This window comes from Triticum aestivum, chromosome 2D (genome assembly GCF_018294505.1).
Source record: "Triticum aestivum cultivar Chinese Spring chromosome 2D, IWGSC CS RefSeq v2.1, whole genome shotgun sequence".
Taxonomy (NCBI): Eukaryota; Viridiplantae; Streptophyta; class Magnoliopsida; order Poales; family Poaceae; genus Triticum; species Triticum aestivum.
Window position 1 is genome coordinate 370,711,816 of NC_057799.1, and position 7,441 is coordinate 370,719,256.

The window sequence follows — 7,441 nt, forward strand, 5'->3', positions numbered from 1 at the left end:
TTTCCTCCTTCCTTCCTTGCTAAGCTATAGCCGCTTTGTCGCTCTCGCCGTCTCGCATCCTACCGCCGGGGTCGCCATGGTCTTCTTCAACGACCTCTCCAGCGGTTCCTCCTCCGGCGAATACTCCTTCACCACTCGGGTATGCCTCTCTTCTCTCTCTCGGGCTATGACTTGGAATGAAGGATTTTTACCTGGTGGTCAATTTGAGTCATTTCTTCCTCTTGTAGCTTCCTAGGACCATCAGTGGCAACAAATGGAGCAGGGTGGCTGAAGATCTATCTGCTCATTGTCACCATCAATCTCCATGCGTGAAGCTAGTTGCGTTTGATTCTGTGGACAGTGGGAGGGAGTTTCTGGCATGTGCAGAGAAGATTAGATCCTCTTTCATTGTTACAAATCATCTGTTAGATGTGATTCAGACACTGTCACGGTCCCAACCCTTTCATACCACACCTTCAACCAAACGCATCCTAAGACAGTGTCACAGTTTGTACCTAGTATATTAAATTGTTGCCATCTCATCAGCGGTGCCACTAGAAAATTATTTGGCACCGCTTCAGCAGTTTGTGCAACCAACTTTGGTCCACACATCCTAGCAGCCAAGCAGTGAAACACTAAATCTTTATGGCACGAAGGAACTGGGCATCAGAGCAACTACGTGCTCCGGAGTCCGGGTCCCTAATTGTTTTTCTGCTGCATCGGCTTGCCAGTGTAGGGCACCGGTGCGAGATGTAGCAATAGTTGTCTTTACCCCAGTTTTGGCATACATAGTGGACGGCCTTAGTGCTATTAGTTCTATGTTACTAAATTTGTGCATGTACACACCTGTTAGTATCAATTTGCTGTCATCCAAACACTGTCGCTATACTGTTGCAGTTATATTTACCTTCCTCATAAAATGTTCAATTTGTTATTTATTGTACATGAGTAAGAACTTCTAGCGTCGTTGTAGTTAATTATAGCTTCTGATGTTCCAGAATTTGGTTGTTTTCTTAGTACCAATTATTTCATTTGCACATTGATCTTTTTGAGAAGATATGTCATAATTAACATGTTTCTTCAGTTTTTCAAAATAAGCATTGGTGATTTTCTAGGTTGCTATAAACCCATTTCCCCTACAATTGTTACTGATCTAGTTTTAAATATTATAGGATGAACGGAAGTGTTCTTACTTGGAGTGGGTTGATGAAGAGTGGCCACCGTCTTTGAAGATGTGCCTAGCGAAGCTCTGGAGCATGTATGAGGAAGAGAACACACGTAGGCTTAGAGAAAGTCTTGTCAACACTGAAGCATATTTCAAGATGCGAAATAAAAAGTTGAAGGTGGAGAATGAGCTCAGATTTTTTTAAATCAGACTTTGCTAAGATGGTGTTGGCGAAGGAGGAGGCACTTTCCCAGTTGGCCCGTGCAAAACGGGTTCTTACTGAACTGAAAGCAGAGGTGGACAAGACGAGCCTGGATGATCTCGATTAGGGAAATGATTATATTGTTCTTATGAAGTTGAACTAGCTATATGTTGTACTATGTTGTTTTCATGTAGCTACCATACTGTGATGTTATAATATATTTATGTGCCTGATATGAAATTGGAAAACAGCTGTTCGATATGAAATGTGAATTTGCGTAATACTGGAATTATTACTTGTAAACTAATAAACCTGCTAAATGTGTCATGGACCTTTGCAAACGGTTCTAGCAGTAAAAGCGCTTGCGATGGATAGCCCAATGCCACACAGTTTTCTTCATCAGATCGTGTGTGATATAGTTGGTAAAAGCAAACAGTTAACCAAGGCAGACCGTGTGTGATAGTTACACCTTTCACACACGAGCCTACACCTAAAACTGTGTGGGATGTACATCCGAACAGAAACGTTTTGCCAGGATTGACTGTGTGGGATGTACATAAGAACGGAAACATATTCCTTGAATTGATTGTGTGTGATATACATACGAATGGAAATGATTTTCTGGGATTCACCGTGTGGGATGTACATACCTACGGAAATGATTTTCTCGGATTACCGTGTGGGATGTACATGCCTACAGAAATGATTGGGTTTCAATGCCTCGCCCGATCGCACACGGCCCCAGCCTGGGTCCCGGGAGGGCCTATCCCCGACGATTTCTGGGTCGTATGGGAAGGACACCCTATCGCACACACTCACTTGGCGATGGTTCCAAATGCCATCTCGGAAAGGGGTTAAAAACCGTTTGTTTAGGACCAACGTGCACCAGTGTATGTATATGTGTTGTTATGCTTGTTGAAAGTTTTCTCATATGTGTGTGTATATATATATCTGTGAAATTCTGTGAAATTGAATGAATTTAAGAACAAAACAGGGGTTGTACAGGCTCTTTGCCGCCTGATGGCAGACGGCAAAGAGCTTTGCCATCAGCCAGCAGATGGCAAAGCTGCCATGTGGCAGCTACCTGTGCAACCTGGGGTGCATTGGGCTGGCCTATTTGGCAGCTTTGCCGTCTGCTGGCAGACGGCAAAGACCTTGGCATCTTTGCCGTCTGCCAGCAGACGGCATAGCTTGCCACGTGGCAGCTATCCGGGGGCATCTGGGCAAGCATATTTGTGCACTTTGCCGTCCGCTGGCAGATGGCAAAGATGCAAAGGTCTTTGCCGTCTGCCAGCAGATGGCAAAGCACGCCGTTAACCCCCTAACGGACCTAACCTGCCATGTGTGTCGTCCAGGCTCTTTTCCATCTGCTGGCGAATGGCAAATACCATTTCATCTTTGCCGTCCGCCAGCAAACGACAAAGTGCCCTTTGCCGTAGCTTATTCAGCCGGACATGTTGTCGTCTGCTAGCTGACAGCAAAGGCCTTTGCCGTCCGCCAGGCATGCTTTTGCCGTCAGCCATGCCAGACGGCAAAGTGCCTGATTCCTGTAATGCGACGTACGAGGTGAGCACAACCCACCACGGCGCGCTGATATGTCTTCAACGTATCTATAATTTTTTATTGTTCCATGTTGTTATATTACCATTCTCGGATGTTCTACAATCATTTTATAGCAACTTTATATCATTTTTTGGACTAACCTATTGACATAGTGCCAAGTGCTAGTTGTTGTTTTTTGCTTGTTTTTTACTTCGGAGGAAATCAATATCAAATGGAGTCCAAACACCGCGAAACTTTTTGGAGAATTTTGATGGACCAGAACACCCAGGATGGGCCAGAGAAGTACCAGAGGGGTGCCCTGACGGGGGCACAACCCACCTGGGCACGCCTAGGGGCCCAGGCGTGCCCTGGTTGGTTGTGCCCACCTCGGTGGCCTCACGCACCGCCTCTTCGCGTTATAAATTGTCAATTATTCCAAAAACCCTCGGGGTAACCCTAGATCGGAAGTTCCGCCGCCGCAAGCCTTTGTAGCCACGAAAAACTAATCGGGAGCCTGTTCCAGCACTCCGCCGGAGGGGGGAATCATCACCGGTGGCCATCTTCATCATCCCGGCGGCTGCCATGATGAGGAGGGAGTGGTCCACCCTCGGGGCTGAGGGTTTGTACCAGTAGCTATGTGTTTAATCTCTCTCTCGTATTCTTGAGATGGCACGATCTTGATGTATCGCGGGCTTTCTTAATATAGTTCGATCATATGGTGTTTCTCCCTCTCTATCTTGTGTTGAATTGAGTTTTCCCTTTGATATTTTGTTTTATTGGATTGAATACTTTTATAGATTTGAGAACACTTGATGTATGTCTTGCTATGAATACCCGTGGTGACAATGGGGTATCATATTGATTCACTTGATATGTGTTTTGGCACTCAACTCGCGGATTCCCGAGGTGACATTGGGGTAATCTATGCATAGGGGTTGATGCACGTTCTCGTCTTTTTTTCTCCAGTAGAAATCTTGGGGCACTCTTTGAGGTTCTTTGTGTTGGATTGAGTATTATCAATCTGAAATTGTTTGATGCATATTGTATAATCAACTCACGGATACTCGCGGTGACATTGGAGTATTTGTTGGGGAACGCAGTAATTTCAAAAAAATTCCTACGATAACGCAAGATCTATCTAGGTGATGCATAGCAACGAGAGGGGAGAGTGTTGTCCACGTACCCTCGTAGACCGAAAGCGGAAGCGTTTAGTAACGCGGTTTATGTAGTCGAACGTCTTCGCGATCGAACCGATCCAAGTATCGAACGCACGGCACCTCCGCGATCTGCACACATCCAGCTCGGTGACGTCCCTCGTACTCTTGATCTAGGTGAGGCCGAGGGAGAGTTTTGCCAGCACGACGGCGTGATGACGGTTATGATGATGAAGTTACCGACGCAGGGCTTCGGCTAAGCACTGCAACGATATGACCAAGGTGGAATCTGTGGAGGGGGGCACTGCACACGGCTAAGACAACTGTCAACTTGTATATCTATGGGGTGCCCCCTCCCCCGTATATAAAGGAGTGGAGGAGGGGAGGGCCAGCCCAAGGGGGGGAGTCCTACTCCCAGTAGGGGTAGGTTTCCCCCCTTCCCTAGTAGGAGTAGGAGAAGAAGGAAGAGGAAGAGGGAGAGAAGGAAAGGGGGGCCGCCCCCCTCCCAATTCGGATTGGGCTTGGGGGGGGGGGGGGCGCACCCCCACCTTGGCCGCCTCCTCCTCTCTTCCAATAAGGCCCAATAAGGCCCATTGACTCCCCGGGGGGTTCCGGTAACCTCCCGGTACTCCGGAAAATGCCCGAACACATCCGGAACCATTCCGGTGTCCAAACATAGCCTTCCAATATATCGATCTTTATGTCTCAACCATTTTGAGACTCCTCGTCATGTCCGTGATCACATCCGGGACTTCGAACTACCTTCGGTACATCAAAACACATAAACTCATAATACCGATCGTCATCGAACGTTAAGCGTGCGAACCCTACAGGTTCGAGAACTATGTAGACATGACCGAGACTCACTTCCGGTCAATAGCCAATAGCGGAACCTGGATGCTCATATTGGTTCCTACATATTCTAGGAAGATCTTTATTGGTCAAACCGCATAACAACTTACGTTGTTCCCTTTATCATCGGTATGTTACTTTCCCGAGATTCGATCGTCGGTATCTCAATACCTAGTTCAATCTCATTATCGACAAGTCTCTTTACTCGTTCCGTAATGCATCATCTCGTAACTAACTCATTAGTCACATTGCTTGCAAGGCTTATAGTGATGTGCATTACTGAGAGGGCCCAAAGGTACCTCTCCGACAATTGGAGTGACAAATCCTATTCTCGATCTATGCCAACTCAAAAAACACCATCGGAGACACCTGTAGAGCATCTTTATAATCACCCAGTTACGTTGTGACGTTTGATAGCACACTAAGTGTTCCTTCGGTATTCAGGAGTTGCATAATCTCATAGTCATAGGAACATGTATAAGTTATGAAGAAAGCATTAGCAATAAACTAAACGATCATAGTGCTAAGCTAACAGATGGGTCAAGTCAATCACATCATTCTCTAATGATGTGATCCTATTCATCAAATGACAACTCATCTCTATGGTTAGGAAACTTAACCATCTTAGATTAACGAGCTAGTCAAGTAGAGGCATACTAGTGACACTCTGTTTTGTCTATATATTTACACATGTACTAAGTTTCCGGTTAATACAATTCTAGCAAGAATAATAAACATTTATCATGATATAAGGAAATAGAAATAACAACTTCATTTATTGCCTCTAGGGCATATTTCCTTCAGTCTCCCACTTGCACTAGAGTCAATAATCTAGATTACACAGTAATTATGATCTGACCTCAGACGGTCAAATCTCTGTGCATAAGTGTCATCCCTGGATCGGTAATGCTGACACACACAGTACTCAAAGGATTTATAACAGAGTGCAATCACACACTTATTACATCGAATGTCTCAAAAAGAGAACTTATTATAATAATATGGCCTAAGGCCATCTAATTAAAATAACTGCAGAAGCATCGAAGATAAATGAGTCCATCAACTCCAACGGCATAGCTCAGTGCACGACAATGACCTAGCACACGAGAAGGTTCCTCCAACCCAATTAAACAGTAATTACCAGCCCGTCAAAATTGATTTAGAGTGATGAGATCAAATCAATAATTCAAGAACCAGATACTCAAGATGTCCATAACCGAGGACACATCTAATCATGATTAGTTTGTACACTCTGCAGAGGTTTGCACACTTTTCCCCACAAGACTCGATCTCCTCTATTGGATTTCTCGCATTTCATGATGTTTGAGATATGGATGACCGAGACACAGTCTTTCAGAAGCATTAACTCTTTACTCTGGGTAGACAGTACCACCTACATCCCCTACATCTGCAAGCCTACCACTGAAAGAGGTCACGCGACATACTCAACTATGCCAGAGCCCATAATGGCTTGTGGCTGCACACGGAAGTTTCTAGCATGAATAATCTTATGATCCCTTTGAGCCTGGGTGGCGAACCATAGGGTAATCACACGGGTACTCCAGGATATCCTAGGACAACAGTGGATTCTCCAGGTGCCCGGGCAAACCAATCCACCCAAATGTGTATTAAAGTAGCCACCTTAAGTTAACCATTAATTAACAACTCTCACATCTATCATGGATCACTCAAACCAAACCACGTCTACGAGCATAGCATAGCAGTATAAGCATAGCGTAGAAGTAACTCCCAAGGTTTGAAATAAAGGACAATAGGCTCTACCTCATCAACTACTTCCTAGTACCCACATGTTAATCAGATCCTACTCATGCAATGTTTGAGGATTGAAACTAATGCATAAAATGGGTATTAAGGGATATGATCAAAGTGTTACTTGCCTTGCTGACGATCTGCAAACCCTAGAGACTCGTAGTAGAACGCTTCGCACTACGGAAATTCTATCACAAACAAACAATAACATACATAAGCACTCTAGCATAGATGCAAAGGTAAAACTCAGATGAGAAAGTCCAAACTAAAAGTTCAACTGAAGTGCTTCCATTTGCAAAAAGAATCAATCAAATCGGAGCTGCGAAACTGAAACTACGATCAAAAGAAGTCTGAATTCAAATCTGCTTGAAACCAAATTTTAAATTTTCAAAACCATGTTCAAGTTGATGAACTGGAAAGAGGGGTTCAAGACAAAGATTTTGGCGTTGGTTTCACTGGATTTGGACGAACGGTTAAAAAGTTGCGGGGGTTTAAAGATCAGGGCTAATCTGCGATAAAAATAATCGCGGATAGGTCCCTGGCCAAAAAAAAGAAAAAGACTAACGAACGAACGTTCGTTATCAGAGATAAATGAACGAAAACGTTCGGGAACAGAAGCGTTCGGGTGAATGTTCGCTAATTAGCGGACCCGAAGAAAAAAAAAGATCTAACCGATCCAAACAAAAAAAAACGGGCGACGGCGGCGGTTTTTACCGGTTCTTCGAAAAAACTAGCGGCGGCGACGCGAGATCCGGCGAGGCGGGGCTGCGGCTTGGG